This window comes from Ciconia boyciana, chromosome 2 (assembly GCF_034638445.1).
Source record: "Ciconia boyciana chromosome 2, ASM3463844v1, whole genome shotgun sequence".
Classification (NCBI taxonomy): Eukaryota; Metazoa; Chordata; class Aves; order Ciconiiformes; family Ciconiidae; genus Ciconia; species Ciconia boyciana.
The window spans coordinates 42,316,404-42,331,860 of NC_132935.1; the positions used below are offsets into that span (position 1 = coordinate 42,316,404).

The 15,457-nt window shown below is 44.4% G+C and overlaps 1 protein-coding gene across 6 annotated transcripts in view; it reads right to left on the reverse strand.

Annotated features, from left to right (window-relative positions):
• FAM110B (family with sequence similarity 110 member B) overlaps positions 1-5,587 on the reverse strand; it is a 121,848-nt gene extending 116,261 nt beyond the window's left edge. For 2 of the 6 annotated variants that reach the window (XM_072852442.1, XM_072852448.1), the window contains exon 1: positions 5,456-5,566. The gene's annotated coding sequence lies outside the window, so the exon portion shown is untranslated. Of the gene's footprint in view, positions 1-2,321; positions 2,341-4,659; positions 5,030-5,455 lie in introns of those variants that run through there. The other 4 variants (XM_072852443.1, XM_072852449.1, XM_072852446.1 and 1 more) reach the window with 4 other exon arrangements.
• Positions 5,588-15,457: the final 9,870 nt, after the last annotated feature.

Consider the following 15,457-nt stretch of genomic DNA (forward strand, 5'->3'; position numbering starts at 1 on the left):
GCAGTGATGATCGAAGCATAAAAGTTATGGTAACTTGAGTTACCCAAACTGCCTCTCATGGTTTAACCCACAGGCAGCTAAACACACAGCTGTTTGCTCACTCCCCCCACAGTGGGATGGGGGAGAGAATCGGGGGAAAAAAAAGTAAAATTCCTGGGTTGAGATAAAGACCATTTAATAGGATAGAAAATTAATAGAAAATAATAATTATTATAATTATAAAAGAACATACAAAATAAGTGATGCACAATGCAATTGCTCACCACCCGCCGACTGATGCCCAGCCGGTTCCCGAGCAGCAGCCCCCCCGGCCAGCTTTCCTCTAAGTTTCTATACTGAGCATGACATCATATGGTATGGAATAGCCTTTTGGCCAGTTGGGGTCAGCTGTCCTGGCTGTGCCCCCTGCCAGCTTCTTGTGCATTTCCAGCCTTCTTAGTCAGTAGAGCATGAGAAGCTGAAAAGTCCTTGATTTAGTGTAAGCACTACTTAGCAACAACTAAAACATCAGTGTGTTACCAACATTATTCTCATACTAAATCCAAAACACAGCACTATACCAGCTATTAGGAAGAAAATTAACTCTATGCCAGCTGAAACCAGGACACTGTCCATTTCCTTAAGTCACATGCAAACTTAAACACAAACTGGGACTTAAGAGAAGTACAGCTGGGAGGGCATCCAAAATCTGACAGTTCGGAAAATCATTTTGATTTCCCATGTAAAATATTCTAACATTCATTCAACAAGTCATCAAATCATCCTCCTGTACGTCAAGTTTTTAATCCAAAATTACAGGTGAGCCTTCAGTTTATGACCCTTCCTCTTCTCCAAGAATTTGCCCGAGGGAATTTATAAGCAGCTGCTATCTCCCCCTCTGCCGTTATCAAGCTACAAAAGCCAGCGTAGCTTAAGTTTTGATCTCCTGTCTAACTCCAGACTGTTCACACCCCATCATCCTTGTAGCCTGGATGGCCCTGTACATGTTCCACTAAAATTTAATATTTTCTGTACACAAGTGACCAGAACTATGTACAGTATTTGACATGAAGTCTCCCTAATGCCTTGCATAATAACTTGCTTATCTCCACTGAAGAGCTCTCACTGAGGATCACATTTGCTTTCATTTCATGTCCACCATCAAATAGAGTCATCCCTGTTTGACTCCATTTGGCATTCAGGCCTTTTCCTCCAGGCCTGTTTTAAGGGATGACCTGCCAACTGATAGCAGATGTGTTGTTAATAATCACTCAGTAGATAACTTCACTTTTAGAGCTATTTAAACTTCCTCTCATTCCTATTGCTTCAGTCATCACTGACATTCAGTTCTTCCTGTGCAATAACCTAACCCCGCTCGGTGCTGACTATGTTTCCTAACTTTGCCTCATCAGCAATCGTTCTTTGCATATAGTTATCTCAGCCAGCACGACGAAGTAAAAAGACCAGCCCTGATCCAGACCAATAATTCCTTCATTCATGCAGGCACAGTAACAATTTCTCCTTCAGGTTGCTCTTCCAAGCCACCTCACCGTTCTTTAGCCAAGCCCCATACTTCAGTCTTTTTCAGTGTTGTGCCATGGTGTACACACATCGAACTGAAGCCTTCTGCTCCTTTTGACTAGGACACTCAGTATTTAACCAGTAATAATATGACTCTAGTCTTCCATGACCCAATTGTAGCAAATCCGTGATGCATTTTATCCTGTTTTCCACTTATATTTGTATACTTAATTACTTTGTCCATTCCGAATTTGTTCTAAATCCTTGAATACTATTAAGACCAGAGTAAAATGTGTGAAGATTTCATTCTCTTCTCCTTTTAAAATAAATACAAGTATACTTGTTTTGCTATATTGCGATCGCAACTGCTACATTCAACTTGACAGATAACAACCAATCCTTTTTTTTTTTTAACCTGGCTCCAGTGTCCTGCGCCAACTCTTTCAGACCCCTAAAGCAGAGATCCTTTGCTTCCTTAGTTTGACTGCGTTAAATTTGGAAGCAGGCATAAGACATTTATTCTGCTCATTTCTGTTTGGCACCCTATCATTCTCCCATGTTCAAATCCTCATCCCTATCTAAAACTGGTCATAACTGCTAATTTCGGAGGCATTACACGTATTTTTCAACTATAGTCTGGTCCTCACAACAGCATAGCCAAGTTCTCTTCTCCTCTTCTTTTTATTTTTTCCTCTTCATCTTAAATTTCTTCATACTCTAGCTTTTGGCAATTCACAGGCTATCCCTGCAGTTTCTGCTCTCCGATGACCAATCCCCTCCTTCGCTTCATTCCTTACAGGTTTTCTAGTAACTTGCAGTACCTTATTCTCACAGCAAGGTCCACAGCCCCACTTGGCAAGCTTTTCTTCCTCCTTAAAATGCAGTTTCCAAGCAGCTGTTGTACCTTCCATTTAAGACAGTCCAAGTCTTTTTTTTTTTTTTTTTTTTAAATCTCCAACAGGTCTTCAGCCATGTGGACTTCACAAACTAGTTCCTCTAACTTCTCAGAACCTGCCCTGCTAAAATAAAGCTTCCTTGAAATAAAAGCACTTTGTAGTTGACATATACTTACGCTTCAGTTTAATTTAAAATAATTAACTTGTGGCTAATCAACACATGTGCTTAAGGCCTTGTGGAACGGAGCCGTGATCTAGCAGTGGCAAGAAAGACCCAGTGTCAGCCACGGAGAGACCAGAGACATTCCTTACACAGAGTTCAAAGATACGCCCTCCAGTTCTGGGCAGGCTGTAAACATGAGCCTTCGTTTACTCTGCATTCCACTACAATTAATGGCCAAAATCTACCCTATGATATTTCAGTGTACTGATTTCCAGTCTAACTATGGCACCACTGGGAAACATACTTACAAAAGCACATTTGAGAAACATTTTCCTCTTATACACTAGCACGGTATCTCAAATGCGCTCTGTAGCTCTGAGCAACCAGAACACATTTGCAAGGCTATATTCTATAATTTGACTCAGTTTTGCCTCACTAAATCAATGTTAGCCCTCCAGATTTTGGAGCATGACATGAACCTTTAACAGAAAGCCATGTCCCGTCCACTGGAAGACTGCACCCATATTAAGTGCCTCCAGCAACAATTTGAGATCTGATGTCTCCAGCGTGCGCACCACAAGCCTACAAGGAGCAGGGAAGGAGGGTGCTGATGGCCAAGTCTTACAGCAGGACACAGAAAGAACTGCTATGGCAAAGCGACAGCAAATGATGTCCATATGAATCTGGAAAACACCGTTTCCCTCTTAACTTTAGCTTGTGATACAATTTTCTTAACATGGATGCACTGGCATGAGGGCAGTCTAGGCCTTCTGTGCAACAGAGTGAACTTGTGAGCATAGGCTATCAGTTCCATCGAGGCAGTAAATCACACTAACCATCACATTCCTGGTATACCTGCATCTACACTGCGGCACACAGGCACCTGCCTGCTACCTCCTGCCCACAGAGGCCGAAACCCACAGAGGGGAAACTCCATACTGCAGCATGAAATATCAACTGATATGGTAAGCTACTAACACACATAAAACGGGGGCCCTGGCAGGGCATACAGCTCTGTCAGCCCCACATCATGGCAAGGGCTGCCCACCATCTCTGAAGGACTGAAGGTGGTCTCTGCACCCACCTCCCTTGGCTACCGTCACCAACAGGTACATCTCCCCAGGGAGCACATTCACACTGCTAGGTACCTTCTGCTCTCATGACCAGTCTCAGTAGCTCAAGCCAAACCTTTGCAGAAGCGGGGTGTTCAGCCACCCTCTAAACTGAGGAGCATGCCACCGGTCATTTTGAGAAAGCAATTAATTGTGTTAGTTGCACACAAGGAAATAACGTGCCACCTTTTACTCCAGAAGGGCTTAAAAGTGTTTTATCTCGTTAATTCTAGGTCAGTTGAGCGCACATGTGGTATGGATTACACTGACCCTTTTAGAACTCTCAACATTTTTAAATAAGTAGGACGCTTAACATTAGACACAAGCCAAGCTGTGCACCCCCTGTACACCACACACCAAGATCAGCCAGCAGGCTTTACGGGCAGAACCAAGGACAAGTTGCTTTACAAAGTATGGCTCTTATGGCACATAAATACAAATGTGAAATAAATTATAAATGCCAAATCTGAGCCAGTATCTTATTAAATCAATACAGGCGTTTTACAGAAAAAGGAAGTTGAACTGAAGTGACCTTTGCAAAGCCACCCAACAAATCAGTGGCAGACTTAGAAACAGAGCAAGTATTTACAGCTAAGTGATAAAAAGGTCTGCATTAAAGATAAAAGTTGTCTTGCTGCTTACAAAACACAATAGCATAGTCATTTTAAGCACAAAGGAAATATTTCATCCTTAAATATCTGAATACAGTAACTACAGACTTTAAGTACAAGCAAGGATCAACATGCAAATGACCATAAAATTCAAGTTTAAAAGAGTTAATACTATGTTTCACTGGAGATGTTCGTTTGCCAGTGCCAGGTCTTTGAAAGTTTTAACCTTCTCTGCCCTATAAACTGCCATATATATTGGACCCTAGGAAACAAATAGTTCTGTTGCTTTCCCTTCTTTTCACATATGCCTTGTCTGAGTAAGGGAAGAAGGAGGAAAAAAGAAAAGAAAAAAAAAAAAAGACATTTAAGTAAATTACCTTTTGGATAAGCCTTCCCCCCCTTCTCCCAGCTAAAGTTTTCTTTAGGTCAGATTAGCACTTTGAAATGAAACCAGGCGCCGGCAGGCCCGGTTTCAGGCGGTGTTGTGACAGATGCGGAGCAGACCCCGCGCAGGGCGAGGGCCGACCCAGGGGAGGCGGCCATGTGCTCAGCCCCGCATCCCCCCGAAAGGGCATCCCGGGGAGGAAGTTCACACTTCGCGCCGACTCGGGGAAATAACTCGGAGGAGTTCAACAGCTATTACTTCCAGCGGCTTTCTCCTGGGCCATATGTTTTCCCCTGACATTAGCGGGGAATTTCAGAGGAGCCAAACCGCTTCGCCCGCCCCGCCGCGGACCCGCTCGGGGCCGGATCCGCCGCCCCCAGGGCAGGGGACGAAGCCGGCTCGGCCCCGCTCCTGCGCGGGGCGCCTGCCCCACGGGGGCTGCTCCCTGTCACCGGCGGGAGCCGCCCGCGCCGCCGACCCCCGGTGGCAGGGCAGGGCAGGGCAGGGCTGGGCTGGGCAGGGCGGCTCCTGCCGCAGCGCCCGGCGGGGCCGAGCCCCCCGCCCGTCCCCGGGGCAGCGCGGCGCCGCCACCCCGCACCCCGCCCGCGCTGCCGGCCCCCTCGCCAGACGCCTGCCGGGGTGGGGGGTGGGGGTCCCGCCCGCCGCCGCTCCCCGGGGCCGCCCCCAGCAAGCGGGGGAACCGCTGCGGGACGGCGCCGCGCTCAGCCCCGGGCTCCGCCGAGCCCGGGAGCAGCGGCCCGGCCCGGCGCCTCGCCGCCGCCCCTTACCGTCCTCGCCAGCGCGGCGCGGGAGCCTCCCGGAGAGGAGCGAGGCGAAGCCCCGGGGAAGAGCAGGGAGCCGGGGCCGAGAAAGCCGCCGCCGCCGCGCGGAGCAGGAGGAGGAGGAGGAGGGGGCGGAGGATCGGCGCGGAGGGGAGGAGACGGGGGGCGGGGGAGCCGAGCGGCTGGCAGCCGCCCGCCCGCCGCGCGGCCGGCCCTTCCTCCCGACACGCCGCTGAGCCCAGCCGGGCCGGGCGCGGGGGCCGGAGCGCGGGGCCCGCCCAGCGCCGCCGGGCCCGGCTGGCGGGGCGGGGAGCCCCGGGCGGGCGGGGTGGCCCCTTCTGCTGCCCGCGCTGCGCAAAGGAGACCCGCCGCTGCTGCTGCCTTTGTTCGGCCGAGCGGCGCCCGGGAGGGGAGGGCGGCGGGGTGACGGGCTGGGCGCTTCTCCCACCCGAAGATTGTTCCTCCGGCCCTGGCAGACACCGGGTAGCTTCACTGAAGTTAATTTGGGTCTGTGATGAAAACCCCCTCCACCTGTGCCAATGCTGCTCGGCGTCCAGCATTGAAGTCAGCCTACACGCAGCGCTTCAGCTGCCTGTTTATGCCTCAGGAGCTGACTGGTGACTCCTGTTAAATTAAGTTGGCTTTTTTATGGCAGAGGGTAGATGGGATCGCAAAGACTGGTTTCTTAGCATTCTGCGCTTGGCAGTCACCAAGAACTAGTAAAAAATGACTTTCAGATACACCTTTATCCCATTGTCTGTGGTAGTTCACAGATTTCTTTCAAACGTTGCCACTCGTTTGCCTATCGATCTACACATCCAGTTGCTCACTGATCATTGAGGTACCTTTTGAAAGCACGTTTTTTGCCACAGTACTCCATTGCTGATCCTATAAACCTCCAGCCTTCCTCATTTCAGTCCTTCAGTTCAGGTGCTTAAGTCAACACATGCAGTCCTGTCATGCCAGCTAAAATAGGAGAAAGAGGAGGATTTCCCCTCATTCACTTCTCACTTAGAAGAGACTGACAGACTTGCAAATGCTCTTGTATGAGGCCTTCTCTGAAGGGTGGTTAGACTTCAGTCACTTGTATAGAGGTGGAATGAGCAAAATGACTCAACCTACAGGACCTTCTATCTACAAGTGACCTTTTAAGAAGGCAGTAACAAAACTAGATCATCCTAGGGTTGTTAAAACCAGGTGTAAATAGAGAAGCTCCTTAGCTAAGCAGCGTCGCCTAAAAGCTCCTTCCCCTAATGTGCATTAAGCCCCCAGCAGCTAAAGGTTCCCCTCTGGGAGTCCTCACTGTTTGCCCAGATCTGTTTCCCAGGCTGCAAGGGGCAGGGTAGCACAAGGCAGCTCCTTGAGTTTAGTTCTAGACCAAGTCGCTTTGATGTGCCACAGGCTCTTAAGAAACAGGTGCTTTATCAGTTCCTTTAGCTATTGCCTAGAAATTATCTGCAAGGCCCATGAGGTGCCTGTTGCAAGGCATAGGTGTGTGAGGAAGGAGGGGAAGCTGCAGCTCTTGAGCTCTTCCACATAACTAACAAGGACCTTCTGCTTCCTGCACATGTTAGCACGGCTGCATTAGAGAATGGGAAACAAAAGTACGTGATTTGAACCTCGACTCCTGTGGCTGTGTTGTGGGGAGGGAATACATTTTTGGTTTTATTTTAAAATTAGAAAAATGAAGTGGAATTGATATCCTCCCGAGTGTTGGGGGAAAAAGTCTGAAAATATAAAACAATGTAATAAATGTGGAGAGGCCTGCCTAAGCCATCAGGCAGCCTTAAGTAAAGCCAATGTGCTAGAGGCATAAGCTACATCATATATCCTAGATGCTGCCAAGACCTGCTTGCTGCATTATTCACTGGGGACAGAAGCCAGCCATCAACCCCGTAGCCTGTGCTGAAGGGAGCTCCTGCCACACAACAGGGTGCTCCTTTGTCACAGGCACCCCACCTCGTGTGACCACCTTTAACAGAAGGTGCATTTTCTCTTCATTCTTTAGGCTGGATGTCTATAATAGGGGGAGGAATAGGCAAATGCAGCTTATCTCCTTTTACGTGACCTGTTCTGGCCAGAAGATTTCCCCATTCCTGGGGAAAACAGAGGCCTCTGGTCAAAACAGAGGCTTACCATTATTTTAATTCTAGGTCAATATACAAACATTTGTTAAAGCCTAGGCATGTGTATAGCACTTCTGTTGTGCCCTTACTGACAAAACAAGAGCTATGGAGTTGTTTCTTACACTACTAACCGGTTAGTTTTTCACACCCAGGCATCACATGATGGATAGCTTTATTAAATTATGCCACACTGTGCAGCTGCTGCCTCTGGGAAGAAGTACGGAATAATACAATTAGTGTCTCACCTTTTAATTTTAATATAGCTACTAAAATACGATCTTCATTCTCACCATCAAGACCAATGACAGCCTAGCCTCTGCCTCAGACGGATGAGCAACCCGTTGAAGCAGTGGCTAGAGATCCCCTAGCTGCAAGGCAAGCCGCAGACCTGAGCTGATCGTGGACACCCATGGACTTCACCATGTTCCAAATCCCTTTAATGAAACCAGCACCCTGGCCCCAGGATGATGTTTAAGGGCACCCTAAATGATTATCCTTGTACACAGATCTTTGCATTTTGAGACACCATAACCCCTGATTTATAAATAATATCTAAGGCGAGAAACTAATTCTAGAAACATGCATATACCTGATTAAGCTCATCTAATTCAATAAGACTACTCAATAGGAGTAAAATAAAATGTGCATAAGAAAATGTGTTGTCTGGAACTAAGCTAACAACCTCTGGAGATAAACATAAAATTACCCAGTTTCAGACTTACTTCTTCTTTACACTTTCCTAAGAACAGATTATTATAAAACGCATTAATCTTGACAGTCCATTAAAATATTTCACAACTTTCAAAAGATTTTGAGATACAAAAATGTAAAAACCCAGCTATTGATCATAACTGTCTTCCTAAATCCGTATTCTTACAAGACCGAGAATAAAGCATTTGTTGCCCTAATCAGTAGGTTTACTCAGAAATGGCTGACACTACTTAAAATTGAAGGTCCTGTTCTAATGCAGCACAGCACACCAGCGAAGACAAGCTCTGTCCACCTTAAGCAATGTGTTGTTATTGTTCACGCTACTTGAACCTGCCATTAACAGTAAGTCTCCATCTCACAGCTGCTTCTAAACCTAAGGCCTGCTTGCATTCAAAGAGAATTTCAGTTGTATCTTGGCATTGCATGTGCTATGCACGAAGTCACCTGTAACTGCACGTAAGAACAACTGAGAACAAAGCAGCTCGTTTCCCTCTTGTTTAGCTCTAGAGGCCTGTCTGGGGGATGTTTGGGTTTGGGATCTGTCCTGCTTGTGTAAACTTACGTGTAATGATCAAAATACATTTCAAAACGCAGACTGCTGCCTGAATTACCACGGCACTCAGGCTGAATTAGCCATGGCAACTCAAGTACTGTAAGGTGTAGCTTCCCTCCCTGCCCTTACATCTGTAGGATGTATTTACTCTTAAGTCCCTCCAGTCTACTGACCAGCGGTGTGAACTGAGGTCAGCAACAGCCTGCCTTGACAGGCCAAGCTGTAACCTGCAGCAGCTACACCACCACCAAGTATTTTAGGGTACTCGTCCTTGGTTAAATCCATGAGTGACGCATGTGCGTGATTTCTGACGGTCAGCCTGGTCTGCCTGCTCAGCCCATCCAGCCATCATCTCAGCTACGCCTGCCGAGGTGGGGGCGAGATGACCAGAGAAAAGCACCGCTTTAGCCATCACAGCTGGATCAGCCCATGCCTGCACATCACTGAGTTGTGTGTGCACATTCAACAAAGCTCACTGAGCAGTATTTCACAAAAAAAGGCTGAGCTCTCCATTCCCACCCCCCATGTACATCCAGCTGCTTGCACAAACAAGGTGGTGCAGGACACATTTGTGCACTGGGCTGTATTTTTTTTTTTACTTTAATAATAAGCTCTGTAGAAAAGGTGTGAGCAACATGTTAGTGGGGGCTGTAAATGGTACAGGTATTTAGGAGTGCTGGGAAAAGTGTTTTCTCAGTATTGTTTGAAGGAGGAGACTGATGACAAAGGAGAGGTGTGAGAGGCATGCTGACCCGTTCTTCCGGTGCTCAAATGCCACGAGAAGCAAGGCAGAAACCCCCTTCTCAGGTCGCTGAAGGTCTCAGCACTACATACAAGGACTCGCTGTTGTCTTCCCTCAGTCACTGCATCTGAATTTGTCTATATTTAGGATCCAGCACAAGGCATTAGTTTTGTTCCTGTTTTTCTCTACTATGACCTTGGGCTTTACTTACAAGGTTGTTACAGTTGTGTTTACTTTCCAGTTTCAGAAGGTGTGTGGAGGTAACCCCAGCCGAAACGGAGGAACTGAAAGGCGTGAGGCCACAACTACGTCATTGACATCCTGCCTCAACCCATGCAAGCCGAGAAATAAAGACACGTCTGCTCCTTTTCCCTGCATACACCTATTTAGGGAACATAGACCCATTAAAGCTGAGCCAGACAGATATCAGTTCTTTAATTAGGCTTGTCCTTTTAAGTGCCCCAGGAAAATTATTGTAAGAAATACCATACGATTGCCCAAGAGCAAACGAGATATGCTTTTAAACACCCTTTATTACTAACATTGCATAAGCATTCCAACAATCAAATCTAACAGTTTGTTATCATAGTTGCAATCCCTTTGGCTTAGTAGCAGCAAGATGAATAGCTTGTCATATCTGTTCTCAGCAAATAGCTGCCTGCCTTTGTAAACACAACTGTCAAGACTGATTCTCCATACATATTTGCAAATTATATCCATTGGTTATGTGTCTTGCGGCATATTTAGTATGCTGCCAGGGGAATGTTACCCTCACATCACTTTTATATGTTACCAACATCATAATATTGTCAAGGAACAGGTACCTTGAGAACCATGGCTTGAATTCACTAATGTCTCCTACAGACCGCTGATGAAAAACATGCTTATTATCTAGTTTACAAACATTTGAACCTAACATGTAGATGCACTCCAAGAGTGATTGCTTGATTACTCCAATAAACAAGAATCACGCAACCTTATAGTAATTGATTATACACTTATTTGAGTCCTAAACCTGTTATAGGTAGTAGGAAACTTTTAGTTATATCTCTGAACATCCTATTTACTTTCTATGTGTGTACCTATCATTGCAAAACACCTTTCCACTAACAACAGGTAGCTTACTGTCCTTATCCTGAGTTAAATCCATGAGTGAGAAGTGTGTGTGATGTCCTGATATTCAGCCTGCTCTGAAGTGCAGAGCCCTGCGTCCTCGTCCCAGCGCCGGCATTTTACTTACTGGATGGCCAGGAGGAATTCACTTCAGTTCCTTGTCTCAGTTTAACTATATGTAATATGATAATAATATTACTTACTTCACAGAGGAGGAGGGTAAATTAGTTAATGTGTGCCCTATGCTCTAAGAATATAGAGTGACATATGAGCTTAATACTGTCATTTCAGGCCCCCCCTTTGGCATTTCATGTTTTTTGAATTTTATTTAATCTGCATAATATATGCAGAGGACAAAATCAATAGTCAGTGGCATTTTTAAACAGAAGAATTCCCTTTTTATGATTTTTATATGTCAAAACCTGTGTCTGTATCTCTTTAACAATTATATAAAACATCTTAAAATACTGATATTTGAAGTGCTGTAATTTTGTTGATTACACTTGCCAAAGTAGGCCCATTTCTCATATAAAAACATCTATCATGCTAATTTTGACATTTTATGTTAACGATACGTAATAAAGTAATGTCATTTCAACAGAGAGTTCTAATTAGGTGCCAGTAACACAATATAGTCTTGTATAATTACAAATTTTGTGTGTGAGGAGAACTGCCTTGTTCTCATTACAGGGACTAAAACCACAGAGCATCACATTTCTCATTATTGTACCAGAGGAATGTAGGAGCACACTCCTGACCGCATTAGGGAATGGCACGTAATAACAGAATCAGTAACAGAAAATGTGATGACACTAAGCTGCAATGCAAAATTTATCCGTGGAAAAGCCCCCACCCTATTTATGTGCTCACATCACCCTGCAGCTCTCTGGCTGTTACACAGCTCTCGAACACCAGGGCAGGCGTTTCTTCCCTTCAGCTAATCAAGCCAGCATGGGGAGTGATGCTGTTGAGGAAGGCTGGATCAGAAAGGGAGATGAGAAAGATCTAGCAGTTCCTATAACACACAGTAGACACTAGGGGAGAGTCACTACAGGAGTCATGGCTTTCTCCTTTAATTACCAGGAGCTAGAAGATTCAAGATCAAGAGAGATGGGTCAATACTGCCAAGTATGACTTAGTAGCATTCAAGCCAGCTGAGCTGCGGTGTGGATGTCAGAGTGTGAATAAAGCCAGAAGCTGCGAGTTCTGATTTCAGGGTCTCACTGGTTTTAAAGCTGATCTATTTTTATTTCAGGTGTTGTGTGAGGTGCAGAACTAGCTCAGAAACACATGGGGAAAAGGACAGAACAACTCACCTAGTTCTCAAGAACTAAAAATATTTTGGATTGGTAAAGCATTAATCCAGAGAGCAGTGTTTGCTTGTCTGGAAGAAAGCTTGCTATAGCCCTTTCTAAAGATGTATTTACTTAATTTTTCTCAGAAAAGAGGGTCAGCTTTACAAGGATCTCAGGAACGGTTAAGGAAAAGGAAGGAATATTAAAAGATGAGCGTGAAGTGAGTTATATGTAGAAACGAATAATTTAAACAACTATGATATATCAAAGATAAATTAACCATAATGTTTATTTCATAGTATCTATTGTATTTGTACAATTTTCTGAGTATGAGACCAGGCCAGTTATACAGAAATATTGGCAATCAAAGTAATACACTAATGTGCCAAGTGAAAACTTAATCAAAGGCTGAGGTATAAGATCAGACACATGAAACTTTGTATTGTCTTCATAGCTATGTGCATTTTTTTTCTCCTTTTCATTAAAGCACTCTGCTAGAAGGAACAGGTGCCACTTTCTCAAGAACTTCATCTGCAATAATTGCTGCCCTGAACCGGCTCTTTCCCATTTTTTGTCCAGTCTACATGAAGAGGGGTCCAGAAGGCTGATGGTTTTAAGTTGCATGAGAGGTTTCTCTTCCCCTTTGGCTTAGAGCTGGCAGCTCTCGCACACCCTCTCTGCACCACAGCTGGCGCAGGATCCTACCAGGGTGCAGGGTGAGTCGCATTAATGTCCCTCTACAGTGAGGCCATCAGAGAAAGGTTATTTAAAGCAGTTTTGCAGAATGTGAAACTACCCCACCTTCCATAGCTTGCTTTTTCATACTCACTTGGTTTCTGTGCCGGGAACAGCTCAGCAGGCAGCACAATGTGGCCTTATTCATTGTCTAACACCGAATGTACAATGCCACCCTGGTACTCACCCACGGCGTTCCTCCACCGGAGCTGCATCTGCGTTGCAGGCACTGCATCCCCCCAAGCCCTGCTTTCAAGAGTGCACCAAAACCCCTGGCAAGGGCAGATTAAAAAAAAAATATATCAACCCATGTTACTGCATCGGAGCTGCTCAGAAGGGGCTCGCCACCCCCCAGAGTTCTTAGCTCTTGCTGCTAGTAGTTACATGCCTCATACTTATATAGTGTGTGTGGGTAGTGACTGCATCCCTTTCTCTGCTGGCTAATCCAAGAGCTTCTTTTGACAGCTCATACATGAAAAGATTTTGTTATTTTTTGAAATGTAGTGGTAGAGGCTTTATAGTTTGGGCCAGAGTGTCAGTGGAGGCTCTTTGGGGACGCATGCATTAGAAGTGACAAGCAGTGAATAACTGACATCAGGCATAAGTAATATTTGTAGTCTGACTTTGGTATGTTATTCTTTAAAAAAATCCAGTCTGTAAATACAGTCTACGTTTGTTAGCTTGAAAGAAAGGAAAGGGGATGAGGGCAAATACAGATGAGAGAAATTAATAACCAACAAAAGTAGAAACGGCAAGCAGAAATAAGGTAATAAAGAGAAAAGGGAGTGGGAGTATTAAAAGAGAGAATATAGACATACAAATGGATCAAAACTAATACAAAATTGCAAAAAAGCAGGAGAAAAATTGAAAATGAAAGGAATCACAATGTAACAGATCAGGAAAAAAAACTGTGAAGAAACTGTTTGTAAACTTAGTCTGAATTCCTATATACAGTCAATAATGACTGCAACACACTATGAAATAAGGGTGCTTTTGTAAAACAAGTATGTGTTGAAGTTCCATTGATTGTGAGACACTCTAGTTTGCAAGTTAAAAAGGAATCTGTGAAGGTACTTAAAATATACAGCAGGAGTGGGTGGGGTGGTGGGTATGTGTAATGTAGAAGCAATTTGGATGGTGATGAAGTCGGGTGTAAAACAAATATTATGTTTCACCCCCATAGGAACAATGCAGTTATTTCAGCAAGAGGAGAGTTATGCAAGGGAAGACATTTGAATCAACTTGGGGGGCTCTTTCAGTGACTCCAGTGAAGCTGATGACTGTATTTTCATTCAGACTTTTTGCTTTTCTTTGTTAATTATCTGTGGACTAGAAATGGCGATGACAGCAACAAGCTATAAGGTGGTATGTACTTACGCTGTATTCTTTATTCACACATCAACCATTATTTTCTTTGAAAGCAGGAGCAGGTATAATCTAGCAGGGAACAAATCTATAAAGTCACTGAAATATTTTCTGAAAGGAAATATTTTACATCAGAAAACCAGAAGAAAGAAAGATGAGGGGCTTCCAGGATAGGTCAATGGCTGAAGCAGGCTATCAGCTCCCACGTGGTGGTCTCATTATCACCCTCAAACAGCACTTTTACATAGAAGAGTTGTCAGATAAAACTTCATGTCAGTCAGCACTCTTTTTCAACATACGGAACATAATAACAGGAAAAGTGTACAAGTCAGCTTGTTTAAATGTCATAAATCATGGAAGAGACACATTGTCTATCCATGAGAAAAAAAATACAGGATTTTAATATTGTATTACAGAAGTGGAGCATCAACTGCCTGCTTTCTGTACTTGGTTGTTCATAGGACTTAATTACAGCAGAAAAGCCATGCATTAAGCTTTTGGGAAGGGATGGAGCCAAGGTTGGGTACGGTGGGGTAGGGACAACACTCAGCTCCACTTCCAGACCAGCTGCCGGTGCTAAACAGCATCCAAATGCTCACGTTTCCACAGCTTGTGAACGGGGATGCTACCTTTGAAAATGTGCTTTCTGTGCTTCTGTTCCTGGAATTGAATAAACATTTGCTATTTCCTCATTTCACAAGGCCTCTGCAAAATGATATGATAAAGTGTGTAAATAGCAGGGCGATCTTGGCTAGAAGGCACTACCCACAGCTAGGCACTTAGTACCTTTATTATATAATAGATTAACTAAGGGAGTAATATATTGCTTAGTTGATTGCTATATGAAGCAATGCAAGTATTTATTTTACACCGAACAGATTTGTTGTAGATGTTTTGTGGAAATGGCAATGTCTTATAGAATTATCTTTAAAAGGGTGTGCAAAATAACTATAAAAGAGGTTTTTATGAGGAAAGGAATGCTCTGCAAAGCTATAGTACAGCATTATAGTAACATTACAGAAGCTGAAAGTATAACTTACAAGAAAGACTTGGCCATAAAAAATTATTTATTCTTTAAATACATTTATTTAAATTTTTAATTTTTATTTATTCTTTCTTTTCCAGGATTCCTGGAATTACTCCTAAAGTAATTCTCAGCTGTTCAAGTGGGAGGTGTTTTATTAAAGTTACCATATACTGGGATATATCCTACTTTACTCATCAACCACTTTCCACTAGCAACAAGGAGATTTTATATGAATGAAATGATGGGAACTGTTGGTGCATGTGAAGGAAGATTGGGTTCTTGCATTTTACAGCCCATTAAAAGAGCCCTAATACAATTCACAGCTGCAGCAAAACCACTGT